This window comes from Varroa destructor, unplaced genomic scaffold (assembly GCF_002443255.2).
Source record: "Varroa destructor unplaced genomic scaffold, Vdes_3.0 BEIS01000002.1, whole genome shotgun sequence".
In the NCBI taxonomy this organism is placed as follows: Eukaryota; Metazoa; Arthropoda; class Arachnida; order Mesostigmata; family Varroidae; genus Varroa; species Varroa destructor.
Genome location: NW_019211455.1, coordinates 44,616,570 through 44,638,591, shown reverse-complemented (window position 1 = coordinate 44,638,591; position 22,022 = coordinate 44,616,570). Strand labels below are relative to the sequence as shown.

Here is a 22,022-nt window from a genome sequence, read left to right as displayed (position 1 = left end):
GGTCTGCGGCGGCTACAAAAAGCTGTATTGCACTCAAGAGTTTTTGGGATGGTTTGTGAGACGTGGAACTGGCGACGGTCGTGCTGTAGCGCGCCGGATAATCTGCCGACTTTGCACCCTTTATAACACGCTGACATATGCACACATATAGATACAATCAGCAGGACTTAATCGATAGAGAACGCCAAGTGAAAAGAATACGGAAAGATGGTGCAACTCGAGGATAGCTTTTGGTGTTGTCGGTCTTTTCTGGCCCTCCGCCGCAAAGCTGGGATAACTGGAACAGCTTCGGTTCAACTACGTTCGTATTGAAATTCGCTACTAATGCACATTTTGGAAAGGATCCGACCCATGCAATAAGATCGGTTGGTGATAACGACTAGATAAGGCTAGCTGCTAAGAAGGTCGAACGAAACGGAAGTGTAGAGAAGCGCCGGAATTGAGAGACTCGATAAAGACATAACTCACATGTAAGTTTATTATGCTTTTCATTGCAAAGAGCCACGTACTTCAAAGTAGCAGCGGGGCGGCCAAAGGCTTTCCTAGCTTTACCGTTAGCAAGGCGCCACTACTGGAACACGAGGGAAGAAAAGCTTTCTCAAAATATTCCCGTCTCCCTTGCAAGCGCCGCCATTGCCGGTTTTAAATTCAAACTGATTGTGCAAATTATGCCCTCACCAGCTAGTTTTACTCGCGAGCAAAGGACGACTCAGCAATTTAGTGATGTAATGCGTTTTCCCCAGTAAAAGGTGGGCAGGCATGCTAAATTATCGCCCATCCTTTAAGCGAAGTCTTAGTTCATCGCCATAGTCGATTTATTCAGAACCTTTTAGAAACGCACTGCCAGACGTCACGTCTTACCTAAGCAAACCAAGTTACAAGCCGACGGTCTACCCGAAGAAATTTGAGGGCACTCTGAACTGCTGCGCAATGAATGTTAATCACTGTGACGTGGATGTGTCGACTCCGGGACGTTCACACGCTGAATGAGCGAGAAGAACCGACCGGAACAACGAGAAAACAAGTGTGTATATGTTTGTAGTGACGCTGAGAACCCTCGCGACGAGCGGCGCGATCCAGGCAAACCCAGTTTGATCTTCATCAAATAAACTCCTCGTTGTCGCCCGCCCCCCTATCTTCTTCCTTATTGAGGTTTTCTCTTTATCTCCTTTTCTCTTACTTTTTGCACTCAGCCCCAAACTTCTATATAGCCATCTAACAAACCCCTCTTCGGCTCGTTGGATGCGACGTCGCTTCATTCTTCAAGTGGTTTTCGGAAACTCAATCCCGACGGAGAACAGTCTGTTGGGGTGCAGCCCCCCCAAAACGCACAACAGCTCCCATCGACACAAACACCTATATAAACCACATGAATCGACTAGTCATTCAGCATGCTCAAATCGAGTTTATCGTCTCGTCGTCATTGCTCTGAACTTGGCTTTTGTCCCAACATGCCCCACAGTGCAGTGATGGCTGTTGTTACCGCCATCGCGCTATCCATCAGATTGTAGCCACCACACACACCCTCGAAACGAACTCAAAGGCGCACGTACATCTATCGGAATTATTGATGCCTACGACGAGCTTGATCGACAGTGAAGCTGATGGCTAACCATTTTGCTGGCGGCAATATGCACGGATATGCTTCTACCGATTATGCTATATCAGACACAGTGCACGATAATTTGTTGCTGCACAGATTGAGCCCAAGCACTTTTTGACAAGTTGTCTACCTGCTATCGCGCTGACTACATTGGCTGTCTACGAGCGACCATTGCTCCCTCTCGTGACTGAACCTCCAGCCTAAACAAGCTGGCCCCGACCGCTTACCTAATCTATTTAGCAACCCATGTTGAGGGTTGATGGGCGTGATAACTGCGGATATATATCCCGTGTAATCTCGCTTTAGCTGTATACTTCCGGTTATTTTTGCTTGATAAAAAAAATTCGCCCATTGTAAACAGCCTATTCACTACTTCGGCTTCCGCAATTACTGCTGCTACCGCTAATATGGTATAATACGGTAGGTTCAACCAAGACAGGCCGCATCCATGTCAGCATCGCAAGCTGACTAGTCAGTCAAGTTGCTCTCATTAATTTTGAGTTATATGTACATCAAATAACTTATTACTGTCCTTTAGCTCTAGTGAGCTAGTATCAGTATTTCGCCAGATCACGTATCTTGCTTGATATTTCCTTCTTATGCATAGTCGTGTCATTTTTTTGCTAAATTGTATCTTCCCCCCCCCCCCCCCCAATGTCTCCTCTATCTTCACTCTTTATCTGCGTATTGTTCAGAGTCATTACCCCCTCCCTCTTCCTTTCCGCCTGTCTTCTCCTTTATTCGCTTGCTCGTTTCGTTCAGTCCCCTCTAGTGTAGCACAGAAGGAGAGTCTCGTCTTTTTGTCTGTATGCGCTTTGTGTGTCTGACTGTTCAGGGTTCTTTGACCAAACGTCAGGTTGCTCTGTGCATTCTGTCCCTCTGCCGTCAGCTCTATCTCGAATGCCAAGTCTGATTTTTTCGTTGGGTTCCACCCGTCGTATCGCCTGCTATCTTCACTAGTTTCCCAACCCACGGTGAAACCCCTCGCATACCAAATATTAACAACATCCATTGGCGGGTGACGAATCGGCCTACAATTCACCGCTTACCGTATGTTCACTGTCCTGCATCGAGACGAATGTTACGCATACGAGGAGATGCATCGGGCTACTGCAGAGTCGACATTGATCACCGCCAAACAGTCGCTCGTAATCTTAGCGGAATCTTTTTACGAGAAATGATAGGACAAAATATCAACGTCATGGCTGTGATCAGCCTGGCTATAATTCATGGTAATTGGTGGCTGTTAGCAGCGGCTGCTGCCGTAGGACAAAAGTAGTAAGACCTATTATAGGACAGAGAAAGGGGCAATGAAGGGATACAGAACAACAACGAAGATAACCACAACAACACAAAGAAGAGCAAGTGTAGGGTCTCGTTTCGTTTGGCGTCCTCTTTTCTCTCTTAACAACTTTAAAGTAGTAAAAGCAAAATATCTCTGTGAGTATATGTCGGGCCTGGTCGTGTTAATACAGACTAGGGCTAATTCGCTTGATAGGACAGTGAGGACATAACGCGTCCGAAGGACCGCGCCCATCAAGCGCGATATTCTGCGTGCAAGCCACACTACAAACTGCTGACGTATCGCGCACGTCGTGACGACCGTCGAGCGGTTCGGTGTCATGAATACTATGACATAAAGAATAGCGCGAAATGACAGGCGGCTTTCGGTGGCAATACGGAAAGTACAACTGTAGTACAACGAAATGTGCGGCAGGAACAACAACGTTCTGACAGTTAGGCACTCCTAAGAGATCTTTTGTGTAAAATATTTGCCAACAAATTAATAATACCTCATTATAAAAAAAAAAGCCATTTAGCGACTGTGGGATCAAATAAATGGTTAATAATGGAAATTAAAAACGAAGTCCAATGCAATATTCTATTTAATAATAACAAAGTAAAGTAAAAACAACAATAATAATAAAAAAGGCCGGAAAAAAACAAAGAGTCAAAGATAAACGTTATCGATGATCCAGCTTGGTTCAGATTGGTTGGAACGAGCCGAAACCTAACGCGCTTAGACCCAAAAATACTATACTATACAGATTCGAAGTGTCTAGTCATTGGACCTGATCCTCGCAAATTCATTGAACATCGCCATCCAATCCCATGTGCAGCGACTTTATGTATGTAAGTTGCCGGTATAATGTATTCGTATATTCGACCTTTTTCCGCCACGATTCTTCCGCAAGTTGCACACCGCTTCATAGAGTTGCCTACTAGCTCGAACAAACGAAGTAGCATGACAAGGTCGGCCACCCCCCTGACCACGCTAGTTATCAACGATCGTTTTGCTCCACAGAAAACTCTCTACACAGACTCAACTCGGCTAGCCCGAGTGTGCAAACCAGTCTGAGCCGAAGCACATATACAGAAGCCGGCTGCGTGGGGTATTCGAGGGTGGGGGAACATCGCCAGCGTACTGTTACCGATTAGTCTTATACAGCAGTGGTTTGATGCGTTCATTCGCCATGAATCAACGCTGCTTTCCGATCGACTCGAATTTGTTCTACTGCCCATCGCGGTCTCACTCTCGGCGGAATACCTGGTACTAGCGATTGGCCTCTGTTTTGTGCCGTCGCCTGCTGAATAATGGACCAGATTACTGTGTTCACCTTTGGCAGCGTGGAAGGTTTCTGATTCGAAGCCCCCGCTGGTCTCGCTGAGCTCTCGCTTATCCCCCGTTCGGGTCGGATCGCTGTTCCCGCAAGAACGCAGACGGGTATCGTGTATCTTGAGAACTCGCTATCTCTCTTGCGCGACTGCCTATCGCTTGCAGTGTTTTTCCTTCGATGCTATCCTTGTTTATTTTCTTTATATTCTTACTTATTTCTTCCTCTTTCCGCCGTTCCCATCGTTCCTTTGCCATAGGAAAACCATTGGACTGCTGCTTTATCACCGTACTCGGCGCTCGTTTTCAACCGAGGGCAGCAACTACGATATGTAGCTGCAGTAGAAGTAACAGGCTCGCGGGAACATGTTCCACAGGTCGCTGAGGGCTCGCCTCGACGATTAGAATTGTTCCGACTCGAGCAACAGCTAGAGGATGGAATGGAAGAATGCCGCGGTTAGCGGTCTAATAGAATTGCTACTTGCCTGTTAGAAAATGTCACGGCAGCGAGTTAAAATGACATCGGGGTGGTAAACCAGAAAAACAGGACGATATGATAGATGACTTACTCGAAACTAGAACACAGCCATCTCCTGCTGTTACTTCTTGTCAACTGCCAGCTGTAGACTGTCCACCTTTGAGTTGTTTTGGACGGTTTTAATGCTTTTGATGGTGAGCTGCGATAGATCGCGAGACAGCCTTGAACACCTCACGCACAATTCCTGCGAACGACTTCAACTCTGTCTGGGACTCGTTACTGTGAGTCATTTGTTACGTAACGATTTCTATATTGTTCATTGCTTGACTTTACTGCCGTCTTGATACGCCGGAAACAACGAAAAGGTACTCACCGTGATCAATGCTGGGGATTCTCATCTAATCGCACGGGCTTCACATTGTGACAGAAATGGCAGTTTTTTCTCATTAGTACCAACCCATTTGGCTGGTGCTGGCCACCATCTCCACCTCCGGCCTGTATGACTACGCAGTCTGGCTGTAGTAACCACACACAACTTTCCTGGCAAAGATGTGCTAAACACAGCAGTCTTAGATGATCTTATACCTAATCTTAATATATGGCTTTCTATGCAGACACAGAGCGAATCTAAATGTCTGATCTTCTTTGGCCAAACTTGGCCTCCGTTCTTCCGCTAACAACTAAGACACGACTGCTCAGAGTACTGCAAAAGCAGCTCCATCGGAATCCGTAGGCGTAATGTCAGTCGTCAGCTCTTATTTGCAATGGTCCTCGTTGTATGCGTAATTAAAAAGAATCGCTAACGAAGTCCAGAGTGTCTAACATATCACTGACGCCTATTGAGCATCGATAACATAACATAATTATTAGAAACGATAAACGGGTGTGTTTTTGTGGGGGAAAAAAATCTGAAAATTGAAGGGACTTCATATTGGATTAGGCAATACAATTTTCAGATTTTTTCCCCCACAAAAACAAACCCGTTTTTATTTTATGGTATCCTGTAAGCCAAGTTTCGAGTTCTTAGAGAAGCAGCTTTTTCGATGTGAACCGCTACCATCATGATTAACATGATCGTTGCCAGTAGTGATACCTTCGTGCAAGAGGATTGTACCATAAAGCTTGAACGGCTCTAATAGAGCCCAGCCCAAAGATACCTGCACCCAAAAAGATCAAATTGCCAGTAGCTATTCTCGACAGTATCACAAAGGTCACCTGCTCCGCGAGACCAACGTTCAGATAGAGTTGTGATTCAACCGTGGTTCCTTCAGCCGGTTACGTATTTACAAACGCTGCAAGCAAATGAGTTTGAACGATATTTATTGATACAAGCAGGGGCTCACACCAATTTATAATAATGAATTCCTGTTGACTGTAGAGAATTAAGCTCGCCCACCCAGCCCAGGGGGGGGGGGGGGCACTTACCGATGGCTCTTTAGATATAAGTAATCGATCAGTAAAACGCCCGATCGATCCATAATGAGACATCGATATCATTGGTAATCCAAGAAAGAATCCATTTCTATTGTGCATGCGTAGCTTTCAGTTTCATAATACGTTTTTCTTTCGTAATAATAGTAACTCAAGCAGACTTGTGCCCCTACACTCTACGGGAGACCAACCGTGGCAACGATAAAAATACAGGCAAAAAAGATCATCGTCTCAAGATGGTCAACAAGGTCAATGAGATGTTGCCCACCACGAAAAGTAGTTAAGAGCCGATTCATCTTGAATCTTCTTGCTAGATAAAATTATCAAATTTTAAGGTAGAGTACACAGTAGGACATCGTGGCATTGGTAGCACATGGCGGTCTGGAACACCCTGCAGTACACAATAATTGAAAGAGCATTATGATTTGAAGGATCTCGTATAGAATTTGAAAAACCTTAAAATTTATTATTATTATTCTTAGGGCTTATTTCACAATGGTAAACCTGATATAACGGCATAAGTCAATCAAGTTGATGAATTTCGAGAAATTGTGAAAGCAACCGTTTCATTAGTATTTTCTTCTACTTACTTCTAACTTACGAATATATATATGCAAGGTAGAAGTTTGTTGACATATATATGCTTACATATATATGCAGTATAGACGTAAAATGAAGACTGATGGAATGTTTTTTGCCACATCCTGCATGTATGCTTTGTTTGCATAGAACAAAAAAACAGTAACGTAATTGTAGCAATTCCATACCTTTCCGTTATGTGATTGGCTTTACGGCACGTACAATCCAACGGCCCTTTCGCCTCGATATGTTTCTCTTGATTGGCTTGCGTAAAGTATCAATTATGGTCATTTGGTCAGTTTTCTCCGCACGGTTCTACCCAGTAGCTTGGGTCCTGCATTTTACACGAAATGCTCCGTGTACAACGTCAGACGCCCAAACGACCCCATAGATGATGGTATGTGCTCGATCGCATCAAATGGATTATGCACATAACACAAAAGCAGAACTACCTCCTCCTCCTCCTCCTCCTACCCCCCGCCTCATGTAATTGTCACAGTACTATCAAAATTTTTGCTGTCGTCAGCGCTGGTTGTTTCGCAGATAATGCATTGGCAAGTCGTGATTCGGGAGCAGTAGAAGCAACAGCAGCTAACGTCAGCAGCGCCGGTACTACAGAAAGAAAGCTGGTCGGCACCAAAAGCCAAAAGTGAGCGGGGACGTCAAATGTAAAGAACATGACGCTTCGGCGAACTCTAGAAAAGAACAGGGCGAATCTAAGAAATATAATCCAGAAGATCAAAAACAGCTGTTTAACTCTTGTTTATCATTAGCGGCACCTAGCCATCCCGCTTCCTTTGACGCCGCTCGATCTTCTTTGCGTCCCAAACAATTACGTAATTAGTTCGTTTTGTCATCTACGAGAGCGAAACAGGTGGGGCGCGCAGGAGAATGACATAGTGAGAATTAAAAATGAAATGCTAACCTTCATCGCTAGCGATGCCCACTGCGAGGCTACCACGTCGTTTCATTGCCGTGCATTCGTAAGGACACGAGGATGGCCCTACACACGCGTCTACAGGACCACCAAAGTGATCTAGTGATCCAAGTACCGATCTAATGACTTCGTAAGTTACTTCTAAAACGGCTCCATGTACGTTTTACAGTCATGCTCAAGCTCTGCACATGGGAAATAATCACGCATAGCGTAAAGACAGCCGTAACGGATGCTAATTATTATTAAGCTAAGATGCATGACGCCGCCTCGTTTAGACGTTTTTTTGCCATGAAACTGTTTCACTTATCGTGATAACGTACAAGCATTAACGATGTAGAGTCCCGTTTATCCACGAGAATTTTAGCGGCCTGTCATGGTTGGATATCAACGTCCTCAGCAAGTGTTTCCTGTTATCAACGTAAAGGACAAGCCTGACCCTCACTGGCAACCTAGCTCAGCGACAGCCGAAACGCTGAATAGATCACAAGCCATGTGCCATGATGCATGCACTCACGCACGGCTCTATGGCCACGTAAAGACCCAAGCAAAATGCCACCAAAAACAGACCGCGAGTCGAGTCGTATTTGACATGTATTCATGGTATGACAGCGAGTACGGGATAGAGGCCAGCAACGACCTGGCAATCCTTTTACAAAATGACAACTACTACTACTATTAGCACGAGCTGCCAGAGCTATTGAATATAAAGCAGACGGATTGCAAAAACAGCCGCTTGTAGACAACGTTAGCGTTTTGTCCTACTCTTTCGTTGCCCTATTGCAACAGCAGCAGCAGCAGCAGCAGGCAAAGCTGGTAGTAATAAATGCTATTAGCACTGCCTCACATTGTATTCAATACTGCCGACACAAGCTGCCTTTTCTAGTGTTTGGATCTACTCTGCATGACGGAGTTTTCTATCTAATGTATTTTATAATAGCCGTCCCATATCGTTCCTATCGAAACCACTGGCCCTCTTGCCCTCCTCGACTCAACTACATACTATCAACTATCAAATATTCGATCGGGGCTGTTCAACAGCATTACGGAACGTACCCCCCGAAAGAAGCCGCATAGAGAAATAGACCGGAGACTGACTTATGCACGTACGAAAAAACACGAGAGAGAGAGAGAGACACACACGTGCAACGAGATTCTGTTAATATCAGCTGATTCATCATGCGATCATAATCGCCGGTAGCTGGGCGCAGATATTACCGCGGTGCACCGTGGACCAACGCGATTGATGTAGACCTACATGCGTACAGCAAGTCAACGTAGGTGTTCAAGCGATGTTATGTAATCTATCAATGTCGGCTGGCCAACCGTCCACTGAGAGCAAGCAGGGGCAGGAGGGAAGGCGAACTTAGTTGACCATTCCCTTTGCGCTAACGAAAAGGTGTCCGTCCATCATGGCAAAAAAATTCTATAGGGCAACGAAGAGGAACGAAATGCAATGAGGAACGAAGCAAAGCAAAATGGATCATGATGTAGGACTTACGGCGAACGGGGCGGCCGCGCAAACGGCTTAATAACGAGAATTACGCAATACGGGGGACATTTGATGATCTCGAGCGGTTATTTGATCGATTCTATGCTCGTTTTCATATAAAAATGATTTTACTTCGCTGGTCGATCTTTATCATAGTTAAACTTTCAAATAAAACACAGCTTTTGGATAAAATAAGCCGACCTACGGATTAGGTTCTGTGGGACCAAAACACTTTATAGTCTGTTCCAATGTTGTTGTTGTCGTCAAAAAACTACATCATACAAGGTGAAATTTTATAGATAGGTAGATGTCGACACCTCTACTTCTGCCAACACCCTCATGAGTACCGATGCGCGCCTGCCGCATCCGTCGAGCGAGGGAATTCGCATGTACATACGATTCTTTTTGATGCCGTTGAAGTGTGATAATAAACGATTTTTCTCTAAATTTACGCTTTAATGACAGTTAAAACAATGTTCGTATAGAGTACTCAAAATAAAAACCATTAGCGAACACTAATCCCTCCAATATAACGCGAAAGAACGTCGTGATTCCGATTGGCAGCAGGAGAGGCAACGTTATCGGATGGGATCCATGGACAGCAGACACCGTCACGGGATATCAACGTCGGCGTGCCTCTTCAACGGCGCTGATGGCGCCAGTTTTGCATGAAATATTTGTAAATGCGTGCAGCCAGACAGTTTCTCGCTAGGATGGGTAATGATCATGGGCAGTGAAATCAAGAGAGAACGATCGTACTTCAATGCACCGGAAAATACCATAAAAGGAAAACGTGTACTAGATATTGTTCTTTACAGCGAGACTCTGTGACTACCTAAGGAAAAACTAGCCAAGAGCGTATCTCCAGCTGTAGGCCGTAAACGATGTAAACGGATCCACATGTAACGGCGGTGCTGGCAACAACGAATAATGAATGTGTAAGAGCGTTGAGCAGATTTACGTATGGACCTAAACAGTCGTATCAAGAGATTGCTGCTGATCTTTTCTGTTTAGTTTTAGTATTTGGGATTTCTTTTTTTCGGCATCGAGCGTACACGCCTGTAGTCGTACAACAATGGTGTCTAGGAGCGAACTACCTTGTCTTACATTTGCGAAGACGGCATGATGGGTTCGCAGCATTATGATGTCTTCAACGACATGGAGTCGTGTCCAAGCGTTTCATCGCTGCCGGACTATACGAAGCATACGCTCCCTGGAATCGTACGTGTGGACCGATATTAACGTCTAAGACTGCGGTTGGCCGCCAAGATTTCTCATTTTGTAGCCGAAGACGACTCCGGCATCTCTCTTCTGCGTTCTTAGTTTACCAAACCAGCTGGATAAAATTTACCGCACACAGGATCGTTCATTTTTACTTTTGTGCTGGTTTTCTGCGAAGGCTGTGCTTTTGGCGATAAAAAGCACAAGCAGCGTTTTGCCCTCTTTGCGCTTGGCAGAACCCAAACGAAACCAAAATAAATATCAAAGCTTATCCATGAACGTCTCCACAGCCCGATATATAAGGCAGATTGGTACGATCCAAGTCAGTACCGGCGACAAACTTTAAGGACGGATCACGCTAGATGATGCATCAATATGCTGGACTAGAAAAGTGTTAGTTGTTAATGTGTCTTGTAAAATTGATCGTCTGCCAGTAATAGCTTTCAGCTTGACAACAACGAGCAAACAATGTACGAAGGAAAAAAAAGTTCCCACTTCGATAGCCAAACTTCACCAATAGCCACAGCTGCGGCTGTAATAATAGCAACAATTATAGAATAATTATCAAATATCATAGTAATTAATAAAAAAAAAATAATTAGCAATCAATATTTTCATCGATATGGTCATGTAAGTATGTTTATGAGTCGTTGAACGACTCTAAAAATATATATCTCACATTGTCTTAATTAAGATTTGTTTTGGTAAGTAAGTTTGTGCTCAGGTACAACCTCAGCACCAGACTGTATTCGATAACGATTTAAACCAACTGTTATTATATGACTAATTATAATATATTAATATATGCCCATAAATCAGACGTTTCTTTCTGATCATTTGCGAGCTTCATCTGCTACGATTACGATCAATGAATTAGTGCTTTGATTTCGGCTAATTGTTATATCAATCCTCTTCTTTCTACACGACTCAAACACGGCGTGTATGCATGGCAAATAGCTGAAAAAAAAACGTTAGTAAATGCGGATCAAGTTCCTTAACTTCGATACTTACTACCAGCTAATGTATCTATATCTATAATTAACGTAATACAGCAAAACGTGTTTTAATCGAAACAAATAATAATGAAGACATACAACATCCTGCGTCTAAACAAGTGACTTCCTTCTGTGCTGTCAGATTAAATGAAAATCACTAACCAAGCTAGTTGAAAAGTAACTTATTTACGAAAAAAATACTCCTTCAACCTAGCTAGAATATATTCTACCATACTGCTGCTATTACTGCAATGAAAAACTGCCAGGCTAATCCTGTCGACTTTAAAGGGGCAAATCAACAAACTCCGATACCACTACGTGGCTAGAATCGTTATGCCTGCACAGGAAGTGGGGCAACATCGATTTTGTTCGTTCCGTTTTATTTCAATATAATATTATCTGTACGACAGACGTCGTTTTATCGTGCTTCAGTTATCATGTACGCTTGTTTCGCTCAGAAGAAGAAGTGCCGACCTAAATCTACGAATACTTAAATTAGGCAGATCTCGCGTGGAGCCGACCTGGTTATCGTTAGCCGTACGTCTCTGTCAGTGCAATGACCTAAGTTAGTCACCGATCCTACGCAGGTAGCTAATCAGTCGAGCAACTGGGAAAACATCGCACTCTATGCCCTCTAAATTGAGCTTTATTAATCGCGTTTCGTCAGTCAGCTCCAATAAAAAGGCGGAAACAGATAAGCCTAAAAAAAGTTCGAGAAGAGGAAGCCCTTGATCTTTGTCGTCACCCGGGAGGACTCAAGAGGAAAAGTTTGCCGGCTCAAGCAACAATAACGGCCGCACCGTCGTTTGGGCAAAGCATGCGTTCATGCTCGAACGCTCGAGATCGTCTCATCTGAGAGCTTTCTTCAGTACGAGTAGCAGCCGCTCCCGACGTGGGTATCGTAAGCAGGCACGAATACCAGCGTGACATTTCCATTTCGGTAGAGCGTTTAGCCACAGACTGATACTTGTTTATTGCTAAGTTCATGTTGGGCACGTATATATCTGCATCATCTCATTGGCTTCTATGTTTCTATTTATGTATCTGTTTATTTAAATTTATCACTTTAACTGTCGATGTTTGTTTAGCCTACACTTTCGTGCCGCACTCTTATTATTGGAATAAATAAATCTATTAGCATTTATCAGATGATATAGCAGGATATAGACTCTTCTAGCAGAAACAATAATCGTAATAGGAGGCTTCATCATCGCTAGATTTCCAAAGACAGCGTATCCCGTTGTGATGCACGGCGCATCCGCCGCTCCAACAACGAAGTGAAGAGTCTACGAGGTCAACCGTTTCCGAGGCTTTCGCCTACTTGCCGCGCCCCGCTAACTGCACTCCCTCCTGCTTTTTGTTGGCCCCCGTTATGAGATGCCCTCATGGTACAGACTGGCCGATGGCCGGCAATAATATATCAATGACAATAGCAGTTTCAACATATGAAAAGGCAACGTAAAAGTTCTGTCGACCATAGCGAGAGAAGCATGCTAACTCTAAGGAACCTCTTACGGACACAGCACGGAACCCCTACTGAGCGACTGATCAGGGAGGTCTATAGGGGGTTCGAAACACCCTAAAAGGGAAGTCGCCGCTTAAAGGGAGGCTCTACTGTTCGAGTGGGGTAGTGTGAAGGCGGATAGATAGGAAACACCATACGTAAAAAAGTCCCGCTTAACGAGCAGTAAGCACATCATAGCATAATTCGTACCTAACGAACGCTACTGTTTCTGGGTAGATAGAGAACGTTGCCGGTTCTGCTGATAGTACGGTTCTTAGGGTAAATAATAGCGATAAAAAGGACAAACGTTCATAGCGCTCATGTTTGATAGGAGCTTTCGGCGCTTCCGTGTTATAGAGCAACAGTAAGAAAGCAAGTTAAGAAAAAAGCGCTTCAACGGTAAAAGAGCTTTTTTCACGCAACAGCTATATCTGTCCCGTTAAATTTAGTATCGTTTATGTTAATTTTACTGTGAAGAAACGGTAGGCCAAAGAGGCTCAACTTGTTTATCCTGTAATTCGCTGAACAATGAAGCGTAATCCTTGACAGTTGTTTTTTTATGTATGCTCACAGTTTTTTTTTTTGGGTAACATTTTATGAATGATTTGGTTAGCAACAAATCTCTCGTTCTCTTGTTTGTAAATATTCAATTCCCCTTACACTGGTCATTTTTTTAAATCCATTATGCGTATTCATATGCATATCGTATGGTTTAGATTAGTACGCCAGCAGTTGCCAACTGCTGGACCAGCCAGCGAGACGTACAGGAACGGTAGAACATAGGTGATCTCTCTACGTTCTCCAATATGTACACATACACCGTTATACAAAACGCCTCAATAGAAACTGCAGCAAAACTGTTCTTTGGTTTCTGTTACGTCCTGGATAAGACCCGATCCGATGCTAATCGAGCAGGCGGCCATCATGGCCAGCATTTCGATCGCTTGCTGGCACTCACCATCGCACACCTGCCGCCATAGCCTCCTTACGGACAACTACGGTAAGATAAGCGGCACGAGACGAATGATATTTTGTCGCTTGTACTCCTGATGGCCTCGCTAAAGTTTCCTGTCTATTCTGCGGCAGATAGGACGGGGTATTTAGCCGAATTTGATTTCATAAACATATTATAGATTAAGCATTACGAATGCCGCCGCAAGCGGCATCCGCCATCACTGTCCGGATCAATGGCGACCTTTGACCACCGCAAACAAAGTAAGCAACGATGCCAGGAAGGTGACAGCGTTAAGAACTCCGACGAAAGAAGCGGTCACAGTGCTATCAAGCACTGCAGCATCACAACGATGATAAAACCTATAGAAACAGAATCAAGTACTAAAAGAGGTCTTTTGTAAGCTGAACTAAATTCGGCTCGACCACATCAGTAAAAACAGCGTCGTCTGCTAGAACCTGACGCTGATAATCCGAGTTAGGCTTAGCCAGAATAGGTACGTACCGCTAACTTTGCGACGCTAACTAATTCAACAAATTTTACGTCAGCGGCATAATGATGCAGTACGACTAGAGGGTGGAAAGGAAGAAAGTGGGTTCGATGTCGTTCGTTAGTAAACACGCAGACGCACACGACAAATAGGCGCGACGTTCGTGCTATCGACGCGACGACGGGAAACGACCTGCACGCGAGTGCATTGTATGCGCACCTTTACATATGTTGCCTTCGGATGCAACAAAGCGTGATGGTACTTGTGGGTCAATCTTTCAACCTGCCAACCTGTAGTCCATATGCATGTACATGTTTGCATAGCCGATTACGAGCAAAAGTTAACTGGGTCGACCACTAATGACGACTTTGGCAACTGCCTCTTCTGTCTGTCGTTTTAATTAGGATACGGCGAGTTGGACTATTGCCGTTGTTTTCAGCATTTCGCAACTTGAATACCGTTTTACCAAAATTTTAGGGCGACACGAAACGGCACGGAAATTGAGGTGACTCGTGAACATAGCTTGTACATTTCAAATCGTCCCGCCAAAGAGGTCGGTCGATTCGTGACTTGAATACAATTCTAGTCACCGATGAAAATAAAGAGGTGTTCAAATCAGAAAATACAGACCTGGTCACGCTACCCACAAACTGATTTATGCCTAATGTATTACAGACACCTACTTGTTAAGGCAGTAGGATTATTTTAAACTTTTATTTATAGCGATTTTAGCGAAGATAACGGGTAATATATTAAACTACAACTCAAGTTTGATTGTATTTAGGTAATGCGACGAACTTTATGAACGAGGTATGTTTATTGCCGCACTACATATCATAGGGTTACGAACGATCTTTACTGAGGTCGTTTGTTCCATTGCCAGCCAACACAGCTTCGTAGGAAGTTATCCAATTTTGTAATCTGTAACAACACTATGGAAATTGGTTAATTACGAGCTCGGTTCGCCGTTTTTTTTTCGCGTTCGATCGAAATCGAGCTTTTCGCACATCCTACAGAAGCTATATCAACATTGATACCAGAGGTTTGACTAAACTAACATAAAGTTAAGCATGAAGTGTCAGTGTAAAGAAAGTTTAATTTAAAGGAACTCTTGTATCGTTAGCAGACCTTCCACTTCGATCTGAACAAAAAAACCGACTGAAACTAGCTGACGTTTTAGCGTAAGGGACGGCCTTTATTTTCTTTCGTACACTATCCTATATTCTGTCTCACATGTGCATCATCTACATTTCAAAGTGGGCCATTATTGATGAGTTTTGCCCAGCAGTATTCGTTGCACACCGCGCGACCCAGAAACAATTGCGTCACTTTTATTTTAGAAGCATTTATAGGAGAGAATTGCAATTACGAAAGCCTGTGTCAAAAAGTCTCAGAAGTACCTTTTTGACTAAAGCGAATCACTTATGTTTTCAATGATATAGTAGAATAAATTGAAGTCCGTCTTCTCTCAACGTATTGTATGTTTGTCGAAAAATATTCATATGAAACCAACTAGTATGGTCCTTCTCTTACCTGAAGTCGATGTCCATGTACCGTATCAACATACCACGGCTAGTAGCGGCCATCAACAACAGCGCCCCAGCCCACCCCCGCCTAGTCCAGTATTGCTTTCGTCTTGCTTTGCCCTAGTTCCTTGAATTCTGCTCCTCTCTTTCTTATCCAATCACTGCCTTCATCATTGTGTCTTCTAGCCACCATGGCACTATCAGTTCAGCCACTCTTTGCGGTTCGCGTCAAGCTCAGCTTTCTGCATCTCACAATAGGGAACTGCTCGTTTCGCTTTATCTGGGATGTGTAGTGGTTATCTTAAGCATCGCCACTCTTTCCTTCTCTATCACGGTGCTACACTATGCCTTTGTTGGCTTTTCCACCAAACAATCTTGTCTTCTTTTTCTGGCGGCAGCAGCAACTGCAGCCGACCGCAATTCCCGGCAGAGTAATCGAATTTTCCCGTAATTCACCCTCTCATTCGGCATTACCCCCTTTGCGACTTTCCTCCGTCTTTGCATTTCTGTATTTACTATGCTATTCATGCTTACCCGATGCTAGACTCGGTTTACTATGCACTTTGCCTGTGAAAATAGAGTACAGTCGATCTCAGCTTCGACTGCTGCTATAAGGATCGCGTGCATTTCTCCGCTCGACGCAGCTGGGGCACGACTTTCTACCGTAGTACCATAGGCTGTGTTCGGTATCGCTGTAGCACAGTCTTACCCATCGTTTGTACAGCGTTGACTTTCAGTGCTCTGGCGCTGCTGGTGCACGATTTTTCCATCGTTGTTGACTGCACGAAAATACTCTCCAACTGCAATTCCTCGCAAACAGTGACTGCCCGGTCCTGCTAGAGAAAGGCGGGCAAAGTAAGCGACGACTAAAGGGCCACTTGGCGTTGTGTCCTCGAACACACAACTCTCACAGACGAATTCTTAGACACTTTGTATTATAGACGATTTCCTACAGCATGGTATTCAGAGAACATAGATGAGTGAATATAGCTACAGTCGGCCGAGGGAGACAGGCAGCGGTAGGACAAAGGCGCATGCAACATCACATCGTAGAACGACATGCGAACAATCAGACTTCGACTGGGATTATAATGCCCACAGCGAAACTTAGCCGATGCAGCCGCCGACTAGCGGGATAAGTTGCGCCTAAGTTGAGCAACACACACAAGGATTAGCATCTGTCACACAGAACAAAAACAACCAGAAGCCCCAGGTCTCTGTATGATAGAAATGATGGCTTTTTCATTAATTACGGTTGAACGTAGAGCTAAATAGCACTACTGGAGGTACTTGCCGATTAATCATACGCTCCGTTCGTAGAACTGTTCACAGGTTTGGCTCTACTGATAATTACGTGAATACTTTGAATGCTAAGGATGCTATGTATAAGGCTAATTACAGTGTAGCATCATACCAGACAGACATGTCGTTTGTGCTTTTTCTGGTTAGAACAAGATAGGTAACATGTTCTTTTGTTTTATCTGTGTAATATCTACAATACTATGAAATTAGTAACTGTACTCATGGGCTTCATGCGTACATAATAGCGGTATAATAGTACAGGATGTTTACATGAATGCGTCTGCTAAAAAAGTTTTTTCGTCGTGGACAGTCCGAGCTCTGCGGTTCAATCAGTTCCTGCAAAGAAATTTAAGTCTCTCAACCAGGCCTATTCCCTGGATCGTAGCAGTTGGTTCTGCCTTACGTGCGTAAATCTCCTAACGCACGGTAGTGCCTAAACGAGGGCAAACGGTTGCCTTTTAGAGGATCTTGTTACAGACCAAAGTGCTTATGCCAGCACCGACAGTGGCTTCTCGGTTTATCGACTTATCCTTTCAGGTCTACTCTAAAGATGGCTACTTGCAGAGATCACATTAACCTTGCAAATTACGTCAGGGATTTGAGGATATTTAAGACGGTCTCTACGTGTCTCGAGATTTTATTGATATATCGTCAGATAACAAAGAAGACCTGCGCAGATTGTTTCACCGCATCAGTCGCCGGGACAAGGCCAGCGAAAAATGGTCATCGGAATTTATTATCATACACGATTCTCTAATAACTGTTTTGGCTCGAGGGAAAACGACCAACCGGTCCAAGTCTTGCCGTCGGATGTTTGCTGCATATCATTTCAGTTGCATCGTATATCGTTCTACATAATTGTCACGTCCTATAGACAGATAGAATGATACCATAATACAAAAGCGCATACCCGAGGCAGCAATCTTGTTTCTACTGATTTCCATTTCGCGTAAGGTAATACAAAATGAGACTTTGCTAACAGAAATATTCTAACGCACAGGCTTGCAGGACCTTGCTTGTAGTAGAGCCTTGAAAAGCTAGGCCAAGATAAAGTGCTTTTCTGAGCCCTGGTCTGCTGCCCCTTCCCTCGTGGCTGTGATGAATGCTCTAACCAGATGTTGTTGGCAAAAATTAAGAGCTTCTAACTGTCGCCATTTTGACCTTTCTGTTGAGAGTAAACAATCACGTGAGAAAGTGCTAGCGCAGAGATTTGAGTACGTCTCGACAAAATCTGTTGGACCTAAATAATGCCACGGTAATTAATAAAAGATAATTGAGGAGCACAATGAGAATTAAGTACAGAACAACAGACATTTTCAGACCTATGATATCCTACATATTTTCCAGAAACTCACCGAGAAGCATATCTATGACAGCAATACAAAAATTAATTTTTTTTCAAACATTTTTATCTCTCTTTGCAGGAAGGCGTATTTTTTATTTTAATTAGACCTGCCCAACTTGATTATTATCAAGCGCTCAAATTGCGGCAATGGTTCTGCGACCAGCGACTGACTATGTTTCTCTGGTTCTCTTTAAGCGTATCTATACCGAATTCGAACAAGCAGACGACAAACTGAAATCCCTCGCTAACGAACTTATGCAAGGTCGAGGCTCTTCGTGCCTTGTACACCCGCTTAGCTTGGTGAGCCTAAGAATCATTGTTACTTTTCTGCTCTTTCTGGTTAGAACAAGGTAGGTAACAGGTTTTCTTGTTTTATCTGTGTACTGTTCCTCTTCGCATACGACTCATAGCTCGGTATACTCTCTATAGAAACTGTTGACCATATCGGGCCTTAATGTGCTTACGTATTGCCATGTCTTATGTATATAAGCGTGTACCATATAGCATCCTACGAGAAAATGTAAACCCGTTAACAAGTACTAGTCCCCCGCCCCAAATGGAAAATTTTGAGCTGAGATATCAGCCATCGTCGGCATAGACAGACAGGCTCACGGGGCCTTTGTCACCCTTCCTATTATTTTTCACTGTTCGGATAGCTGTCCGATATTGTCCACAACCCGTCCCGTTTCAACCCCTCTAATAAATAGCCTTTTCTTGCCGCTCATCGGTAACACTGACCCAGGCAGAAACAGAAAAGATGACTCTTAAACGCAGCAGCAGCCACCAACGATTACCTGTCTGTCGCGCTGCCGTTACGAATAGTACTTCGTATAGTTGTAGTAGCAGCAGCAGCAGCAAATACGGGGACGTCTTTGCCAGGTACGTTTAAAATTTTTCGTTGTTGTTTGCTTGCTCCTCCTATGTTCCGTTCGTAGCGTTCTACAATAGCATCCTATCGTCGCTATCCAACTCCTTTGTGCTTTTTCTTAGCTACCTCGGATGCAGCTGCGACGTTCAGCGCAGCAGCGGCAGCACCTTACTCGAAGCAAACCCGAAACCGTGCAAAGGCACTTAAATGCGCAGGCCAACCAAGGACAAACACTAAAGGGCGTTTCAAATCAGGGAGTCAGCGGAAACGAGCGAGAAGACGAAACGACCATTTTATCCAAAACAGCCAGTTAGAGACTACAGCAGCTGAGAACGGTGGCGGCCTACGCTTACGTCCTCATGAATGCGTCTGACTCACGACTCGAGTGACACCTGATTGTCTGTCAGCGGCTAGCACATTATCTTTACAACGTCTACAGGCAGCATAAAAGACGAGCGACAAATAACAATAATAACAACGACGACGACGACACTAACGATAAGCTCGGCGGCAGAAGCTACAACGAAAGCAGAAGGTGATGTAACCTTTTTCGCCTGAGAGGTTTTTTAGGTTCAGCAAATGAAGCTTACGACCCTGTTACTTTACGACCTAATGCTGAACGCATGGATGACGACGGATGTTTTGCGATACCTAAGTACGCGCTGCCACCAGGCCATCCGATCACAGTCAGAGAGATTCGTGCGAAGTACAACCATTAATCAGTAAATTGTTGATAAGCTTATCAATTGTGTCATTCTTATGTTTGTTCGAACGTATGCGTTGCTTCATCTCTTGAGTTCTATGAAGAACATATTGAAAACACTTGTTTTCTCAGATGCATTTGGTACATCAGACGCGAATCTATAAGACTCAAGAACAATTTAATACTGTACTGTATAATATCGATAGATAATCCTTAGCCTGAACGCATTATTAAATATGAGTTTTTAATCGAAAAAAATATTTTTTTCTCATTTATCGAAGCCTTGTATAACGTCACGAAGTAAATACAAGCTCAAAATGTCCAGTCATCATCTCAAACGTCATGTGACTGCCCGAAGAACGGTGCCGCGTATCCGACTAACGTTAAGCGCTAATCAAGTGCAATGTATAGCACACAAAAAGAAAAAACAATATCCAAAAGCTACGAAACTCTAACGAACATTTAAATCGAGTGACGCTCGCTGCTCATTTTTCTAACGAACACTCAATCAGCCAAGCATCACGATCGATCTTCTTAGCGCTTGTCTCCCGCGCCGCCACCAAGACCATCACGATCATTCGAACAGCACAAGCCCCAGCGGCGGCAGGGGCGTACGCGTTCCGCTGACGCTGTTCACCCATGTATTGAAATTGTACGGATTTCGGCGGCGGCGGCGGCGGCGGCGGCGGCGGCGGCGGCGTTGTTGTCCTCGTCGCCGCTTTAGTAATGGCAACACTTAGTTTCGTTTGTTGTTAACAAGCGATTCGCGCGCGACATGATAGGTCCAAGCGATGCTTAGATGTAGATTGACCTGCTTTATTTGTTTCGCCTGACAATGGCAACAACAGCCCATGGAGTCACAAGCTTTTTCGTGCGTCGATTTGTCGTGGTCTTTTTTTTGCCTTTTCGAGGACTTAACGAACGTTAGCGCCTTTTGTTAGCAGAGGAACAACATGGGCTAAAAGACCAGTTGGAAGAAAACCAATCGTTGTGACAGTGGAGCTGCCCATTGCTGATCTACTTGTTATTGTTGTTATAAATCGTTGCCGTGAGTTGCTGCGATGGCTCTACCACTCAGTTTTTATTATCCTCTGACGTGTTCTACTGGTAGATTACATACAGGCAAGCTTGACGCTCACGTCGGTTCGGTTGAACGTTGACGTCTAGTAAAAGATACCGTAACCCGGACCGATACAGTCCGCTATGGCTGTAGCTCGTAAGTGATGTTCGCGCCGCTGACGTAATGTTGAAGCTATGCTAGGCTTTGTTCTGACGACTTATAGAATTCCTGTGATGAAAACGACCTTTCCATAAGGTCAACATCAATGGGAAGCTGCCTCGTTTCCGTAGGCACAATGTAAGAGAAAGAAAGCAAGAATACGAGAAAATAAAAAGGGAATAACAAAATAACGAAAAGATAATTAATTAACTGCGAGCTAAGGTTAATAGCCGTTGAAACAATCACAATGTTTGAAGCAAAGAGTGAACGAAATAGTCTGCTTTTATAACTTCAGCGTCTTTCTAGTTGAACGTGAACAGTTTGGCCGTCTGTTTATTTAGGTGTCTATAAAGTTGTATGTCGTTGAATCTTAGCCATTGAACGAAAAAAGCGTCTACTGCCGAAAAAAGCAACTGGCATCATTTAGTTTGGAAGTTACGATTTGGTAAACTTCGCATTAAGTTTATAAGGGCCGTTTGGATATATTTGTAGAATCGTTGTCATCGATACCAGTGGTAAAAAACAAATGACTTTAACCACGTACATTGTACTAACCTTGAGTGCATATATATTCCCTAGCTTTGGTTCGATTTATAATGCTTTTTTACGCGTAACGTAATCCCTATGAAAAGAGCTGTACGATCTATCAGGTCAATGCATCGTATAGGTTTTAAGGTATTAGTAGCACCTCTTTTCACCTTATTGGGCCTATATTATTTTCCTCCAAGTTAACAGTAGCGATACGCGCCGAAAGGTATCGCAGATC

At 44.0% G+C, this 22,022-nt stretch overlaps 1 protein-coding gene across 4 annotated transcripts in view; it reads right to left on the bottom strand.

The window, feature by feature from the left end:
* Positions 1 to 22,022, bottom strand: part of PlexB (plexin B) — a 182,436-nt gene that overhangs the window by 134,418 nt on the left and 25,996 nt on the right. Inside the window, exon 1 of one of the 4 annotated variants that reach the window (XM_022790092.2) lies at positions 15,827 to 15,902. The exons of 2 other annotated variants lie outside the window; for them this stretch is intronic. The gene's annotated coding sequence lies outside the window, so the exon portion shown is untranslated. Of the gene's footprint in view, positions 1 to 4,786; positions 5,544 to 15,826; positions 15,903 to 22,022 lie in introns of those variants that run through there. One more of the 4 variants, XM_086980863.1, reaches the window with a different exon arrangement.